The 18,997-nt window shown below is 35.6% G+C and overlaps 1 protein-coding gene across 18 annotated transcripts in view; it reads right to left on the bottom strand.

Annotated features, from left to right (window-relative positions):
- Positions 1–18,997, bottom strand: part of LOC105290868 (zinc finger protein 474) — a 140,474-nt gene that overhangs the window by 57,335 nt on the left and 64,142 nt on the right. For 11 of the 18 annotated variants that reach the window (XM_023529576.1, XM_023529581.1, XM_011358290.2 and 8 more), the window contains 2 exons: positions 4,583–4,785; positions 2,835–3,051 (listed from right to left, as the gene is read on the bottom strand). The exons of 2 other annotated variants lie outside the window; for them this stretch is intronic. The gene's annotated coding sequence lies outside the window, so the exon portion shown is untranslated. 5 more of the 18 variants (XM_023529573.1, XM_023529574.1, XM_023529585.1 and 2 more) reach the window with 4 other exon arrangements.

Here is an 18,997-nt window from a genome sequence, read left to right as displayed (position 1 = left end):
GTCCCGTTATCTCAAATACTTTAACGATCATATAAGGTGAAGTATTAGTATCCTTGTTTTACAGAAGAGAAGACTGGGGTGTAAGGGCTTGAAGCAACTTGCCCCGAATTGCAAGGCTAATCCAGAGCAAATCTGGGTCTGACCTGTATGTTCTCTGGTGCCCACTCACTCTCCTTCCACAGCCTTCTGCAATACCTGGCTGTCAGGCGGTCACACAGAACAGGCTGACCTAAAAGAGACCACTGTTTTTTAACATATGCCTTTTGTCACAAGAAAAGTTTCTGCATAAGTTGAGTTTTACATGCTATGTTGAATTTGAAAATGTCTAAATTTAAAACATATCAAAAAGTGTCCCACAGTAGATTAGAAAAGTAGGGAGGATACTCTTTAAATATAGACTTTTAAAACTAAAAAAAAAAAAAAGTATACTATTTGATGTATCAGAGTCCTGACCCATACATTTTAAATCCCTGAGGACTCCTTGCCCTAGGGCAGTGTTTTTCAACTTTTTCTTCCCCATTATTGTTCCCCTTCCAAGTCTTTTTATATCTATTTTTTCTAATCCTCCCCAATCATGAAATTTTAACATCACAGATATATCTTATATCTGTTTATATATTACAGCCCTTTGATGGGCCACACACTAATGTGTTATCTAAAATTATGTCATCCCCAAAGCCAAATTTTACTGCGTTTGTGGGAATGCATGCCCGAGGGACATACATCCAAAGAACTGATGATGTTGGCCTTAGATAATCTTATGGTCAAGCTGATACACAGAAAACATGATGAAGAGGCCACAGAAACCATGGAAACTCTTCCTAAATTGCCAAAACAAAAAAGCATAGCAAACTATCCCTTAACTGTGTTCAACAGAAAAATGGATTTGTTTGAAAAGAGCAAAAAATATATTATATTTTCTATACATTTGAGTGGTTTTATCACAAAAATAAAATTCTTGGAGCTGAAGTAGACTTTAAAATAGTCTCTAGTCCAGCCAACTGTCTTCAGGCAAAAAGATATTGGTCTGACTTTTTAAAATTGACGAGGCATCTCAGCAGAGGGCATTCAGTTATTTGTTTCTGTGCTACAGATTTAAACTCAGACTCCAATAAAAAATTCTCAAAAGACTTTCTTGCTTTATCTTTGGCATGATGAAATACGCTGCCAAAGCAGATAGAAGGATTTTTTTCTTTTGATTTCTCTTCTTACGGACAGCGGGTGTTTCTTCAGTATGGTATCTAGCACTCCGCTGATAATAAAATATTCTGTATATACTATGTTATAAAACCTCCTGTTTCAAGGGCCTGAGATTTTAAATATCTGCTGTGAGTTTAGATAACTCATCATAAGCTCTGGCCCGCCAAACTCTCCTAGCACAGCTCTCCACCCTCCATCTCTTTTTCGACACCCACTAAACCAAACCACACACAGTACTTGTACTTAGTAGGCAAAAAATATTTGCCTACTAAGCTGAGTACACACCTTTTTTTGTTAAAAGTGCTCCTAACAGTGACCAGTTTGACTGAAAGTGACTAAAATTAGAAACTGTTAAGGCCAGATTAATACTTAACATCATACAAACATTTTGAAAGAATTTTGCCTCTCTTTTTAGAGAATTGGCAGAAGTCCAATGCCTTATGACATGTGAACAATAAATGTTTAATGACTACTTAGTCACCAGTTTATTACCCACAGATTTCTAAAGCTGGCTGAAATTAGTTTGTTCATGACTGATAACAGTTTAATATTTTACCTTTCCATGTGCATTTTATGAAAAGCATTTCAACCACTTAATTGAAAACAGTAAGTTCTAAGGGAAGTCTCTCTCATTCTCATTCCTTCCACAAGACTCAGAGGGAGGGATGTTTCTTCTCTGACAATTTGTTCCCTTGTTAGTCCCTCCTTTCTAGTACCTTTAGTTTCTTCTATTCTACTGGCTTGTTTCCCTCAACCTTTAGTCGGTTTCAGACATCTTGTCTTAAACAAAAAATAAATCTGCATTTGCTCTCTGCATCCGCTCTCTTCTTGATAAAGAATGGTCTAAGTCACTGCTTCATCCTCCTTTTACCTCCATTTTTCACCCTCTCTCTACCTTATCATCTGGATTCTATCTCTTTTTTCTCACTTGAAGCATCTTGTTCAAATTTAATCAGTGGCACTTCAACCAACTCATGCAAGAATTTTTTCCAGTTTCCATTACCCACCATAACTGTGATGGGTTTTATACTGTCACCTTCATACCTATTAGAAATTCTCCCCTCTCTTAACCATCCGTTGATTTTTTTAAAAAGTACAAATTCCTTGGATTGACTTCAGACCTGATAAATACAAATGTAATCCATCCCAGAAGTAGAGTAAAACCTAAGTCATGGCCCGCAGTTCCTGATGTGGAGGCTGTTGCTCACCACCCTGGGGGAGTGGGGAGAGAGATGGCAGCTAGTTAACTACTAACTAGCCCTGCATTCTGAGACCTAGAAAGAAAGAAGATGGGTCGTCCTTGCTGTGTATCGAGTCTTGTGCCAGGCGATTTGCTATTGAGTGCTCCCTTTGCTGTGATAGGATGAAATCTTCTGTCCCTCCTCTTTCCCTGATTTCTTACAGGTCTTTGCTGAGATAGAAACTTTGTTAGAGTAATAATTCATCAAACCTTTACCAAAGCATTGGTCAATATCAGCAAGACCAAATTTGTTTGCCTTGTAGAGGCTCTCCTTAAACTCTGAAAGCCTTAAGCTGACTCTTGTGGAGAGTATTTCTCCAATGCCTAATGATGTTGGATTGAGGGCAGATGGTTAAGGGACACCAGAAACAGACAATATTTTCCAGACACTCACCTCAGTCTGACTCTGTATGAACCAAAATGAAACTTGATAGGAAAATCATCCTCTGAATCAGTAGTTCTCAACGAGTGATGATTGCTCCTGTCCAGAGTTATTTTTTGTTGTCACATATGAGGTCGAGGGAGTGCTACTGGCATCTAGTGGGCAGAGGCCTGGGATGCTGCTAAACTTCCTCCAATGCACAGCACAGTCCTCCACAGCGAAGAATTATCTGGTTGAAATGCCAATAGTGCCAGGGTTATGCCTTATGCTCTGGACCCTCCAAGTGTTCAAATGAGAATGCTTTCCTTCTAGAATAGGCTATGTCAACTGGCTCTTTCCACACTCATGATGCATAACTAAGGGATTACACTACAAACGAAGCAGCAGGTGCAGAGAGTCTAAATAGCTTAGGCAGATTTACGTAGCCAGTAAGTGAGGACACCTTTGAAATGTGAATACAGGCCCTGCCTGACTGACTTCAGAGACTATGCTCTTTTCCACATCACCTACCCTGAGCAGCTAAGCAGCAGACATTCGGTTGTATGTGACTAAGGGTGAAATCACTTCTGCAATGCAAAAGTCAGTTAGAGAAAGTGAAAGGACAGAAAACTAAGCCAAATTTTCCCTCTGTGAAAGCTGTAATGGAATTAGAGTGGGTGGGAATAAAGCTAGAAGTTGTCTGAAGCGTGGGCAAGTGCATACTCTGAGACCAGAGCCCAGTTACAGGAAAATACTAAGACAAGGTCAGCTGGGTTACTCAAAGGTGGCCACACCAAAGTTTGCTCCGACATAAAGCAAAGACTGGCAGAGGCTCTGATGAACATGGTCTCAAACAAGTTCTGCTCCTGAATATGCCTGCTTTGTTACATCCCCTGGGCCTTTAACCATGCTGCTCCTGTCCCCCACAGGAACTTCCGCCCCAAGCTCCCTCCCCCTCCTAAATCCCTAATGCTCCTTCTCAGAGCAGCCACTCAATATACGACCATTGAATTTTGAACTTTTTGGCGAGTAAGATACTGTTTTTGGTTCATATTGTTATTATTAACAGTATATTATCTCTCCAACATCAAACTCAGAATGGAAAATGTTATTTTCTTTAATTGTGGAGTTCTTATTTTAACAAATATTAGCTATTTCTGTAGTCATTCCCACTTCATTTTAGAGAAAAAGGCATCTACGGTCTAGTGGGAATATCTTATCCATCTAGTTTAATGTAAAGCCAAGAAAAATATGGTCCTTTTCATTCTTTAAAATTATACTCATTTTCTTTAATGGGATCTATCTATCTATCTATCTATCTATCTATCTATCTATCTATCATCTATCTATCTATCATCTATCTATCTATCTAGCTAGCTAGCTAGCTAGCTAGCTATCATCTATCCATCCATCCATCCATCCATGCAGTACAAAATAAAAAAAAATAAATAATGAAAACAGGGTATACATAAAAAATAAATTCTTTTCCTACCCGTGACTCACCAGGCTTCCACTCTAGGACCTACCCCAGTGGCAACCTCTGTTATCAGTTTCTTGTGCATCCTTCCAGAAAGTCTATACATTTACAGAAGTATGCCTATGTGTGAATATCATCCCCTGACCTGAAGGCCAGTGCTCTTCACATTCCTCTCTGTGGCCACTGTGGCTTCTATTGCTCAAGACAAGCCATGACAAAACAGATGACACATTCATGCTGTTGAAGGAAAACTCAGTGACTCAGATAGACACAAATTGTTCCATACACCTTTCATCCTCATTACCTGGTAACTTTGCCAAGGTCAAGTGGTGACATTTTGATTTACCATTTAGCAGACTGCATACAACTCATATTTGACGAGAATCAGAAATTCAAATACCAAAAAAGAAAAAAAAATATTTTCTTAAGGCCTCCGGTTTCGTAATTGAACTTGCTTTTTTGCTTTGTTGAAAATATTTTCCTTGCAGTTCAATGAACACGGTCTATCTGAAAGAATAAAAACAGCAATCACCTCAAACTCCCAATTAATCATCAGATCTTCAAATTTAAGTTCCAGTTTTACTACATTTCTGAAATCTCCATTTAGCATCTAAAAAAGAACAAGGACCAAGGAGCTCATTGTTTTGACTAGCCAGATTAGGTTGAGCCGAATCCAGGCTTCAGGTATGAAATGCAAGTTTGGCTAACTGTATCTTTGCCATTTACAAGAACCTGTATTCAAATAAATCAGGGATACATTTCTCTTGGCTACAGAGAGCCTTTTAAATAGTGACTTCAGCCTTCCTAAGGTTTTTGTCCGGGTTGCCTGAAAGTGGACAATTTTCACAAGTTTGCTTTGGCACCCATGGCATGAATTTTTATTGAAAGTCACAGTTGTTTTAGTGGGCACCAGTCTGCCAGGAGATCTCTGTAGAGGCCTCCCAGCCAATTCCATGAGAACTATGTGCACCTAAAACATGCCAAACGTTGTAAGAAGTGACCTGTCCTCCAACTCTTTGCTCGCCTGCACACGACCACTGACTCATTTGTACTTTTGATTTAAGGACACACTATTGAGTGTGCCTGCAGCATTTTTAAAGTCAAACAGCTATCTCTATATTGAAGACTCTTCTGCTTTCTCCATGTAAAGGTTTCTTTTTCTCTGGAGTTACACCTAATTTATTCTATCATATCAAACAGCCAAGGAAACCTAAGAGAGAGAGGTTTGTTGAGAACTTACATTTTCTGTAGAATTAAACAAAGTAAGGATTTGGTTGGGAAGAAATGAGAGTATAGCCCAAAACTCATTCTCAAAATGCCCATTAAATAACCAGTGGGAAGAATCACTGACTTAGGAGGCTTCAAATAAATGTGCAGAGGTATTCTGAGATGAACAGACATCTGTTATAATAATGAAGAAAATAAATGGAAAAATCATTGATAAGAGAGTTGGGAGGCCTTTGAAGAAGTGGGGCCTATGCACATTTCATGTCTCAATTCTTGGAACTGTGCTTAAGTGACTGACCTGTTCTTAAATTCAGCTCAAAGCTGAACAACAAACATCCTGGATCCATGATTGCCGCATGGACATATGTGAACTTTACTTTCTCCTTATCATGGACTACCTGCATTCCAAAATCTGAAAGGAACCATTCCATTTCAACGACCAGCATCTTCATTTACATAATTGGTCTGACCAGTCCCAGCTGACCTAGCCAACATCTTTCATGTACATAGAGGTCTTTAATGAGAACAAGTCTGATGGTTTTGCCTTTTATCAACCCTGCCTTTTTTTGGACAATTTGTCCTTTCAGAGGACAATTTAGGGTGCTCCCTGAATCTGTGCCCCAGACTGCAATCCCTCCTTTGCTCAAATAAACACTTTTTTATTCTTTATTATGGCCTAATCCTTTGTTGTTGTTGTTGTTGTTAACAGTTATTTTGACATTACCGCTCACAAACCATCACATAATCACCATGAAGTCAAACCAAAATTGCTTAGAGTTTAAAAGACCTTTGCCCCAAGATTGAGAAGTCGTCCATATTTTTCCTTTATTTTATTATTTTTTTCTACATGCCATTTTATCATTGTTTTGTTACTTTGTATGATCGGAAAGTTCATTAGAATTTTACTTTATGAAACTCTTAAGAAGTCTTAGCTTATTAATGGCTCAGCCTTGAAATAACACAATTTTCATTTTTAAAATTAGGCTAAAATATTCTAAGACAGTTATTTCATAGTAATATACAGCCTTCTTAGTAAATTTTCATTAAGGCCAGAAAACTAATGCATAGCAGGGGAAAAAAATAGATTTTACTAGCTGTTCTAGCGAAAAAAATTTTCATACCAACTGAAAAGAAACCTGTTATTTTATAATTTTCACCTTCCCTTCAATTATACTAACTTTAATATTTTTCTTTTGAATTCCCCTGACTTAGACAGCGCTCTTAAACCTCAAGATCGTAAAAACAAGAAACCTTTCCAAAAGCACAAGGGTAAAGTTTCAACCTGCTGTTAAAAATACCACTGAGGAGGCCTCATTTTCTGGGCAGGTTTCATAGGTTACATGAACTTACAGAGCTACAGTGGGGAACACTGAATTAAACAGGACTGAAGAAGGATGTGAGTGTGGGCTCTATCAGCCATCTTGTATCGAAGAGGGATGGAAGCCAATAGCTGAGAACAGCAAAGTAATAAAATGGAAAGTGTCTAGGTATTTGATGATGTCATTATGCCACTGAATTTAACTAATCTTGAGACCTCTTACCTCTAGACTTTTTATTTTAATGGGATAGTAAATATCACTATAGTTTAAGTCATCATTTATCATATTTTCTACTATACTCAACCTAACTGTTCTTATCTATTACATGAAATAAGGTGGTCCATTCAGGACTGGACTTATAATCAATCCAGCCAGAGGCAGACACCAACTCTCATAGCCCATGGCCTACAGAGAGTCACTGGTCCTGGGGGTTGGTAATTCTATTGCTGCAAGTCTCCTAGGAGTAGAGAATATTCACTCATGTGTTGCCAAAAAAGAAACTTATTCTTAGGATTGTAGCAATTTAGTTTATAACCCTTGGCACACATGTGAGGAATAGGAGAATGGAGAGAGAAGAAAAGATGCTGATGTGTTTCTCCTATTATTTTATTCTTCTTATGAAACTGTTCTGAGCAATGGGAGAATAAATTGTTTCCCATGGTTGGACTCATAAGGTGAAGTTAGCTATTGAGATTCATTGGCTTTCAAAGGCATCTTTTCATGCTTAATACTGAGGATACAGTATTAAGGTTACGGAATTAGAGTACATTAGAGTACATTAATGTGTATTATTTTGGAAAAACCTCACGCTTGTTTCTCCTCATATTAAACAAAAACTGGGTGGTATAACTGTCAATACTGCATTTTTAATTTCTTCATTTTACCTTAAATATCTTTTACCTCCCCCCCTCCCCCCCCAAAACCTCTGATCTTTTCAGTATTGCTATAATATTTGGTAGCTTTCTTTTCATGGTCCTAATTTTATCATTATATCAGTTAGGTTATGATCTTATATGCTGCAAAAAAAATAAAATAAAATAACAGTAGGTTAAATTAGATAGAAATTTATTTCTCATTTAACAGTCTGAGTGAAAACAGTCCAAAATAGATAGGCAGTTTCATGGTGTCAGGGACTCAAGCTTATTGTATCTTATTGCTCCACCATCATGGAGCTTCGGTCTCATGGTCTAAGGTGGCTGCTCGAGTTCCCACCATTATATCTCCAATCCGACCAGCCAGAAGGGAAAAGAAGAAATGGAAGGGACATCCGTTCCATTCAGAGGCATGTAGTCCTTTGAGGACCATGTGCCCAGATAAAACTCAAATTTTATTACTAAATAAAGAAGTGAAGAGTGTGTTTGGGGGACAAACAATCTCTGTCACACTCATTCACCAGATGGTTCAGAGGGGCTGTAGCTGTCCTTGAACAACACTGATTTGTAAAAAATATAGGCCTAAATATTGTCCTTTAGAAACAACTGCAGGTGTTTAGTTTTCACTATGATATAATTTTCTCTCTTTTCTAATGATGCACTTTCCCCAGTACAATGCGTCTTTGTAAAGAAATTCTACAGTGGCTCCGCATTGCAATTACCCCCTTTTCCTCTATTTCCCCCTAACTCAATTCTATTTATTTCAGTACTTTCTTAGACTGATTCATATTCTTATCAATACAATCAAAGAAACTCTGCAAGCTCCCAAAGTGTTTGTAGGCAAATACCCAGCTTGGGCCTAACCAATGATCATCCTAATATACTGACAAGTCTGGAGAAAGGATAGGCTGGGTCCAGTAAGTCTCTGTGGCAGAGGGCCTGAGGAAACTCCTAGCAGTGAAATCGTCTGTAGGGAAGAAGGAATCTTTTAGATACATTGGTTTATTTGGAGTACTCAGTGCCAGGACAGAGGGCGAGGATGATTTTGAGTGCACCCCCATTTCTGTCTGTCACTCTGGTCTAGCCACCATGATCTCATATTCTTACTCAGAGACAAAGAGGGCTATAATGAAAAAAAAATGACTAAAAATTAATATAAATAGGATTTCTGAGGGGCCATGGCATTGGTATACTTATGCTAGAAGTGTCCATGACAATGTGAGGGGGCATTTGCATTAACTGCAACAGTCAGAGCTTTGGTCTAGGTGCCATTGCCCTCGGCACGTGGCACTGCATTTTGGCTCAGCAACTGCAGTATTATAGCAGGAACACCTTTGATGTGCATTGTTGAAAGAGCTGCTATTTTGTCCATTGCCATTGCCATAGAGATCTGAAGCAAAAGAGCAGATCACGATGGCATATTGCAGTCAAATGATTTGGCTGCAGAGCACAGCAAGAGTTTCCTGAGAAGCTTCAGGACTATTTTGGAAGAATTTGAGGGTTTCTGGTTTTACCACAAAGCAGGTAGAGTGTAGCCAGAGAAATACTAATTTGTAACTGTCCGTTTCCCTTCTTGCTTGATTATGAGCATTTATTCTTCATTCAATAGTCCTTGCAATTCCACATTTCCCAAGGACTACCCAATGGGTATCCCTTGTTTGTTTCACTAAGCCCATTTGTTCCCATCTTCCACTGGCTAATGCGTCCACCTGAAAGAGACACACATCACTTTCATTCCTATTCCACTGACCACAGCAAGTCACAACTTTAAGGAAGGTGGGGAATAAAAATGACTACCACATGCCAAGAAGGAGAATAATCAGAATATTTATGACAGTCAAAAGACTGCCATAGTACTTAAGCAGTGAATTGCAAATGTCATGATAGAAATATTAGTTATGATGATTGCTATTACTAAATTGAAACTACATTACTCCACCTAATTATGGTGCCAACAACTGCATTAATCACTACCTCCCCACCTAGTGCAACTCTTCATGACTCCCTAAGATACAGGGTGTGCCTATGAGTGTATGACCTAATAGCCAGAATATGAAGGAAACCATAATTCTGTTGGTCTATGTTACATTGAAAAATTGGCCATGCAACAAAAGTCTCATACTTATGTTTAGAAGAAGTTATATTTCAAAGGGATTTTCTACTTTCCTCTAGAATGACTACTGTGGACAGGGCTGGGACTAGGAAAATTTATGAATAGGGTATGACTTGGAGCCATTTCATCATTTTGGGGGGTAATATCTTCTTTCCCTTCTCTACCACTGCTTTCCAACTCTTCCACAAGTCTAATTCCCACATCTAAGTTTTCACTTTCCAAGGAGAAACCCTTACTAGGGACCGTTTCTATCTCAAAATTCACAATAAAAATTTAATTCTATTGTGATCCATTCTTTAAGGACATAGCTCTTTGGTAACCAATATGAAAAAAAATAACTTTTTATTAAGTGTTCATGGCTGAAAGGAATAGAATATGTAATCCTTTCCACTAATAAATTTACAAATTAACAAAGGATTTCAATGCCTTAAGCCAAAGGAATTTCAGTCTTCAGGAAAAGAATTATGGGTCATCTCTTTGAACAGAGCCTCCTTTGGGGTTTTCCCTCAAATCAATCCATAAACCTTGAAACGATAGTTATAAACATAAATAATACCTTTTAAAAAAAATTCTCCTGCTATTAAAATAATCTAAATGATACCATCTGATACTGGCAAGGTTGCAGTTTAACTGGCCCTCTAATACATCGCCTTGTATTGGAACAGGAATACTTTTGTTGGAAAAAAAGTCTGGATTATCAACTCGATAGATAAATCAAGGATTAAATCTTATTGTTGATGAATGTTAAACAAATGCAAAAGAAACATTCAAATATTCCTACACATGATCCCCTCTCCAAGCACACAACTTTCCTTTAGTTTTTTATGCACCATGTGTGCTTCCTTGCTTCGTGGTTCACATGCTGTTAACAGTATCTGAAGTGCCCTTTATCATTTTTTCCTATCCCACCCTATGACTTTGTTATTTCTTTATTCTTTAGGGTTTATTTAAATGTTACCTCTTCTAAGAGGCCCTACAAGGCTCTGGAATTTGATGCTTGAGACCCATCTAAGAAGACATCTATTTCCCCATTCAAAGTACTGGACACTGTTGTAGACTGATCTGTATAACTCATAATAAGAAAAGCTTCACCAAGACAGGCATGGTGGCTTTCTTGGCCACTGTTGCCTTCTTAGTATGTCAGGAATAGTACTTGGCAAAGTTAGTGCTCATAAAGGATATTTTAAGTAAATTAATATATTTAACATTGCAGAAAATTGTCTTTTCTTAATATACTAATTGGTCATACCCTTGCTTGATATTAGGGTTAAAAATTTAACTATCTCGGTAAAGCAATAATAAATAGATATAGATAGATATATTTCATTAGAGATAGATCTAGACAGATTAATATATTAAAAATAGATAAGTAATCCCACTATTAGGTAAAATAAAATATGTAAAATGTTATAAGCACAAAGATGCTCCTAGGAGTATAATTCATCAAACTTAAATATCAGATGTACTCCAAATGTTTATCAGTGAGCAGTTATTTAAATAAATTATGGTGTGACACCTGAATGGAATAATATGTAGCCACTGAAATGATGGTTATAAAAAAAGGGGGTCGAAGAGACTGTATCATAACATGGAAACATCTTATAATAAAATGTTAACTGATTACAAAGAAAAATACTATATTGTATGGACATCATTATTCTAATCATGCATATGAAAAGAAATAACTTAATGACTGCATTACAGTGGTGCATTGTGGGTTATTTTTTCCTTTAGTCCATTTTTTAATTCATGTGATTGTTACTTTTATAACTAAAGTATGTAATAAAGATATTTGTGACTTTAAAAGCCAATTATTATACATTATGAGTGACAAAATAAGAGTCTGACTAAACAAAAACAAAAAACTGTTTACAATATTGTATGATTGAGAAAGTTTAGAAGATACAAAGGTAGAGGTTTTATTTAGTGTGATGAATTAACAGGCAATAAATTGCCAGTCCAACAACAAATGTTCCTTTTGCAGAGCTCTTTTTAGCTAACAGAATGAAGACAGCTGTGTTGCTTCCCACGCAGGGAGGAAGGCACACCTGGAAGGTGGCAAAGCTAATCACAACAGGAAGTGTCCCAGCACGTACCATTCTTCTCTGCTCTTTGTAAACAGAAATGCTAAATTTTTATGTGAAACACCTGAATGATTGGGTGCCAAATGCAGAAGAAACGTAAAGGTAGACCAAGCAAATAGCTAAACAAGGGAGTGTTTCAGAAAGGAAATATGTCAGGCCTTGGCTTAAAAGTAAACAGTTTTTTGTTTTGTTTTGTTTTGTTTTGTTTGCAAAGGGAATGTTCACAGTATCTACCAAATGCACATTCAGTCACAAAAACAAACCCCATCTGTTTAAGATTAACATTGGTAATAAACATTTTAAAGGAAAGAATGTAGAAAGCAAATATATATTGTAAAATAAAATGTACACTCTTGGGATAAGTAAAACTTCCTTTAAAAGAATCGCAATGCTCCAGAGCTTATACTTTATACCGAAAGAAATAACAATTAGCTGCACTGACACTACATTAGCAAAAGCACATTCAGTTTGTCAAGAGAGAATATTAGGGTGAAAATCAAGCACATGATCCTATTGTATAGAATGCCAAACTTCCATACAGGCAACTGACTATACACATGTATACATATATGTGTATGTACAATTATACGTATATACACATATACATATACATGTATGTATATAAATATATATGTTTTTAACTGGAGTGTAGCCTAAAAATTAGAAACACAAATTATGTATTCTAAAACCATTACTTAGATATATTAAATTGTTTGGCTACTCTAAGTTACTTGTCAGGTACTTTAACACGGAACCATAATTTACTAATTTATATATGGACACTAGCATTAAATGAATGTATAAGCATATGTTAAAAAAAAATATTTAAAAGAGTAAGGTTGGGGCCAGAGAATCCTAAAGTTTAAATTGAAGGTCATTTTTTCTCTTTTTTAAAATTTTTTTATGGCTAAGTTTCATACACATGGACACAGATCACATTAGACATTTAATAAGTGGAAAGAAAGAAAAAACTATTCCTGTCTTTATATTTGTTTTTTTCTTTTTAAAACTATTCCTGTTTTTTTCATATCTGTGTTGAGAAACACACTTTAATAAGTCTGTCCAGTTTGGAAAAAGTGGCCTCTTGGGCAATGTTGGATGGTCTGGAGCTGTGCTATCCAATATAATAACCACTAGCCATATGTAGCTATCGAATGTAAATACAAATTAATTAAAATTAAGTATGATGTTTAATTCAAGTGCTCAGTAGTCACATGTGACTACCATATTGCATAATGTAGGTCGTAGAACATCTCCATCATCATAGAAAGTTCTATGGGATAGCACTGGTCTGGGGTGAGTCTGAGAAAGGAACTACGTTACAGGAATCTTGAGTTTGGGAGCCAGTGAAACTTTAAAGGAAGGACAAGGAGATATGAAAGGTGAGTGTGAAAGCCGCAGTGTGGGGAGAGGCTGGGTCCTTATTAGAAAAGAGAGTCCCCTTGATTATAGAAATGTCTGGGGTATTTTTATGAACACAAATACCTAATATTCAGCGTGAAGTGCTCCACCCATCCTACCCAAACCCGTTGTTCCAAATATTCAGGAAATTTTTCTCCACACGGCCCTGGGTCAGTGGTATTTAGGGAGGTATGAGTCAGTGTCACACAGAGTAGGTGGAATGAAGGGTGAAGATAAGAACTTCAATAGAAGTAGGAATTTAAGATCAGAGGTAGCCAAGGGGGGACAAAAAAATAACCCTCCAGTAACTCCAATCTGCTCCCATGTAAAAATCCTTAGAAAGGAGCTTGCATCAAATTTTAAACTAATCAAAGCACAGGTGGCTCTAATTGAGTATAAATTTATTTCAATTTGCCAATTAACACAGGTTCTGTGTATGAAAAAAATTATAAATCAGCATTCCTTTGTCTTTATTTCCTGAAAGATAATAAATGTTTTCTTAGGCATTAAGAAGAATAAAGAACCCAAATGCATTCCTCTTTATTTATCCAGCTCAGAAAAGGCTTAAGTTAAAGAGCTGGAGATAATTTTTTTGACTTGCAAATTCCTTGATTGCTGATGAGAGACTGGTTTTGGAGACTTTCTCTTAGCTTTATTATTATTATTATTATTATTTTAAATCTACCAGTTTCAGAAACATGAAGAATAGAAAGGGCCTTCTTGCAGAGCCTACTTTTTGAGACAGATGTTCCGAATCAGAAATAAAATAAGGCTCCTGTCATGAGATTTCTGGGTTGTCAATACTAGAAAGGCCTTGAGCTTCTTGGGTGGGGAGAAGAGTGATTGACTGACTGTTCTTTTGTTTTTCAAAAACCAGTGACATCCACCGTATTAAACAGGAATTTAATGTTTATTTGTGGATTTTTAAAAAAGCCTTTTGGTTAGCCCTGCAAATAATACAGACTTCCAAAATTAAAGGAATACCAAAATAACTATGGCATTTCCTCAGTTGAACATAATGGTTTCTTCAGAGCAGATCTGCTGCATAAACACTGAACATTTTTTTTCCCTCCAGTAACATCTGTGAACAAGTTTACCACTTGAGAAAATGAAGGACTAATAACTGTGTCCAGACATGGGTGGGTACAGGTGCTTCAACACAGCTCCACAAACACATCCCAGTTCCGACAAGTGGGCCATTTTTGACTGACACCTTCAGACTTCAGTCACACTGTGTGTTTAGCCTGGGAGAAGAGCAACCCACTGGCAAGCTTGTCAGCATCATCATCTAAAGGGACTGACTTTTTACTGGCAAAGTGCATTCCCTGAACATATTGACTCTCCGAATAGAGAACATCAGCCCAACAATTTATTAAAAGCAATCGTGTGTTTCATAGGTCTAGCCAAACATTTGGTGCACGTTATACAACCCTGCAGGACCAAAAACTTCAGTCTTACTTCTTTGAAGAAAAGTTTCCCCAACTTGCCCAGATTATGATAAATCTCTGATTTCCCATGGCAACCACTCTCTGGAATGGTCATTGGACACTTAACCATGTACTGCCTTCTGAGAGGTACTTCTTCCATTTGTAATGAATAGTTATTTGAATTTTTATTCTGTTTTTAATTTCTCTCATTTAAAACTTTTCATTACCTCTAGCTACATTTCATACTTTTTGTTGGCAAAGATTGCTTTTTATATTTGTCTGCCTAACAATACTTAGTATGATAGACTATATCTAATAAGCCTTAATGTATTTTTGTTGATTTGGAAATATAATTTTTAAATTACAATTTAGAAATAAGCATATGCTCCTAGCCCCTTATAAAATCATTTTGGGTAGCAAAATGACATTTGCCTAACATTCTGGTAGTATGAGGGGAAAATAACTTAATTTTTTTAAAAATTAAAATTGGAGTCTTAATGGGTGTGTAAAGAGGGAAGGCAGAACAGACAACCTATGCTTTAGAAATTCCAGAATAATCATCCGATGTACTAGTTAAAGGAAGCCTATTGAATCAATCAAGTACTTGTATGTATACTGCCTAGTTTCATCACTATTCCTCAAGATAAAAACCAGACTCTCTTCTCTGCTTCCTAAAATCCATTGTTTTGAGGCTGATTATTTTATAATAATCAGTAATGTTCTGGTCATAGACATATAGTATTTGGATCATTCTCTTAAGTACCACTTTGTATATAATTTTAAAAATTAAAATTACAAAGTTATGGCTCACATAAACATTTAGCAATTTACTAAATTTTATGAGGTGGCTCATACATTGGCTACATCAGCTAAAGTATGTTCAATGTTTAGTAAGTCTGGTTAACAAATTTGATATTAGCAAAAGACCTCTTCTTCAAAAGACCTCTTACTTGGAAGAATGGAATCTAGAGAGAAGTGAACACAAGCTATGCTTGAATACTTTTTTAAAATGCCTAGAGTATTGGAATTATGTTGCATATCTAATAGAAAGTTGTAAGAAGGAATAAACTGTTCTAAGCCTTATCAACAGACAGACTAAGAGGAAATGCATAAATAAAATCTTTTTAATACCTGAATACTAACAAGGGATCTTTCTTTCTCTTCACTCTTATGAATGGGCAGCTTGGGGGGTTTTAGTATACTAGAGTCGAGGCAAGTTTTGTTATAATGATGCATCAAACATGAATAAACACACAAAACCAATATATAGTCAAGATAGCGAACGTGTTCATCACCTCTGAAAGTTTCCTTGTTCCCCATTATATATATCTCTCCCTTCTGCCCACCTACCTGAACCCACCATCCCTAGACAACCACTTAAAATCTTCTGACACTATAGATTAGTCTGCATTTTCTAGAATTTTATGTAAATGAAATCATACAGTACCTACTCTCTTTTGTTTGCCTTCTTTCACTCAACATGAGTTTGAGATTCACTCATGCTGGTGTGTTCATCATCAGTTCAGATCTTTTCATTGCCGAGTAGTATTCCATTGTATGGATATACCAGATTTGTTAATCCATTCATCTGTTAATGGATATTTGGGCTGTTTCCAGTTTTTGACTATTACAGATAAAGCTGCTATGAACATGTCTATAAGTGTTTGTATGGACATACGCTTTCCCTTCTCTTAAGTAAATGCCTAGGAGTGGAAAGTCTGGATCCTATGGTAGCTATTTAACTATTTAAGAAACTCCTAAATTGCTTTCCAAAGTAGTTGATTATTTATATTGCCAACAGTAATATGTGAAAGTTAAAGTTCCTCCATATCCTTGCCAACATATGATATGATTAGTCCTTTAATTCCTGCCGTTCTAATAGGTGTGTACTGGTATCTCATTGTGGTTTTGCTTGCATTTTCATAATGACTGATGATTTTTAAAATCTGTTCAGGTATTCATCTGCTATTCATTGATCTTTTTGGTGAAGAGTCTGCTAACATATTTCCCACTGAAAATTTTTGATTGTTTACTCATTATTGAATTTTGAAATTTCCTTATTTTTTTTGGAGACAAGCCCTTTATCAGACACATGATTTACAAATAATTTCCCCAGTCTCTGACTTGTCTTAATCCTCTTAAAAGCGTCTTTTGAAGAGAAGTTTTCAACCTTCATAAAATGCAATTTATCAATTTTTGTGTGTGTAGGTTCTTCTTTGGGTATACATCTAAGATATCTTTGCCTAAACCAGGATTAAAAAGATTTTTCCTGTGCTTTCTTCTGGAAATTTTATAATTCTAGATTTTATATTTGAGCTAATTTTTGTATGTGGTGTGAGATATGGGTTAAAATTTGTTTGCATATGAATAGCCATTTGTTCCAGCACCATCTGTTGAAAAGAATTTCCTTTCTTCACTGAATTGTCTTTGCATTTTGTTGAAAATCAATTGACCAAATATACGTGGGTTTGTTTCTGTACTCTTGGTCCCACTGATCAGTTTTTATCTTTAAACTAATATCATGTTGGTTTGTTTCAAATATGTGGCTATTTTGTTTTTTAAATTTCCATACTAATTTTCAAATTAGTCTATCAATTTCTATAGACAGCTTGTTAGGATTTATTATTATTATTATTATTATTATTATTATTATTATTATTTAGATTGTGTGGAGCCTATAGGTCAATTGGGGAAAATTAACATCTTAATAGTATCTTAAATCTTCTGACCTATGAATAAGCAATGTCTCTCCATTAATTTAGGTCTTCTTTAATTTCTCTCAACATTGTTTTATAGCTTCCAGTGTACAGTGCTTGCATACCTGTTGTCAGATTTATCCCTAAGAACATCATATTATCTAAGGATACTATTAGAAACAATATTGCTTTTATTTTTGATTGGTGATTGATTGTTGCTGGTATACAGACATGCAATTGATTTCTGAATATTGATTCGGTATCCCGAAGCCTTTTTAAACTCATAAGTTCTATTAACTTTTTATAGATTCCAATAGATTTTCTACAAAGACAATTATGTCTTCTGAGAATACAGCTTTGTTTCTTCCTTTTCATGCTGGATGCCTTTATTTTACTTGCCTTGTTGAACTGGTTAGATCTAGTATAACTGTGAATAGATATGGTGAGAGTAGATATCTTTGTCTTGTTCCTGATCTTTGGGGAAACACTCAATATTTCACTATTAAATAAGGTGTTAGCTGTTTCTTTTTTTCTCTTCTTTTATCTTTTGATCTCCTATCTCAGGTTAAAGAAGTTTTCTTCTATATCTGGTCTGCTGAGCGCTTTGGATTTTTTTGTTTGCTTTGGATTTTTTTGTTTGCTTTGGATTTTTTTGTTTGTTTGTTTTTGTTTAGAAATGAATGTTAGATTTTGCAAATGCTTTTTCTGGCTCTACTGATCATATGTTGTTTCCTTTGTAGTCATATATTGTATTGTTTTAAAATTTCTGTCTTCTTTAGAGTTAAGTCTTTTCATGCTTCCAATTTTAGCTTCTATTTTTGCTTATTATTTATAACTTTTTGTTGTTGCTTTCAGGTATAGTACATACTTTTACTTATCACAGTCTATTGTCAAGTGATATTATACCACTTTGTATATAATTCAATGACCTTACAATATAATATTTCATTTCTTCTCTGTAGCCTTTATGCTATTGTTTTCATACATTTTTTCTTACACACTTATTGTTTAGTCATTATCTTTTAAACAGATTTAAATAGTAATAATAAATCTTATATATGTGCTCATATATATTTGCACCATTTTGGGTGCCTTGTTTTTTTTTTTTTTTTTTTTTTTTTTTTTTCCAAAATTTTACTTCTTTTTTTTTTTTTTTTTTTGCATATATATCCAAATATCTACTGCTATTATTTCTTTCTTTCTGAGAGACTTCTTTTAAAATTTCATTTAGTGAAGATCTGTTGGTGAATTCTTTCAGCTTTTATATGTCTTAGAAAGTTTTTATTTTGCCTTAATTTTTTCTGAAAATGAGGTATAGAATTCTAAACTGACAGATTTTTTTTTCCACTATTTTCAAGATGTTCCACTGTCTTCTCACTTGCATTATTTTATTAAGAAATCTGATGTAATTCTTATTTTTGTTTCTTTGTAGGTAAAGCTTTTTCCTCTCTTTTGGATCTTAAATTTTTTTTTTTTTTATCATAGGTTTTGTACGATTAGGTTGTGATTATGTGTTTTTCATCATAATTTGTGTTATTTCGTTTGTTAAATTTCTTAGACCTACAAATTTATTTATAATT

The sequence above is a fragment of the Pteropus vampyrus genome, unplaced genomic scaffold, assembly GCF_000151845.1.
Source record: "Pteropus vampyrus isolate Shadow unplaced genomic scaffold, Pvam_2.0 Scaffold39, whole genome shotgun sequence".
Taxonomy (NCBI): domain Eukaryota; kingdom Metazoa; phylum Chordata; class Mammalia; order Chiroptera; family Pteropodidae; genus Pteropus; species Pteropus vampyrus.
This window is presented reverse-complemented; position numbering and strand designations above follow the sequence as displayed.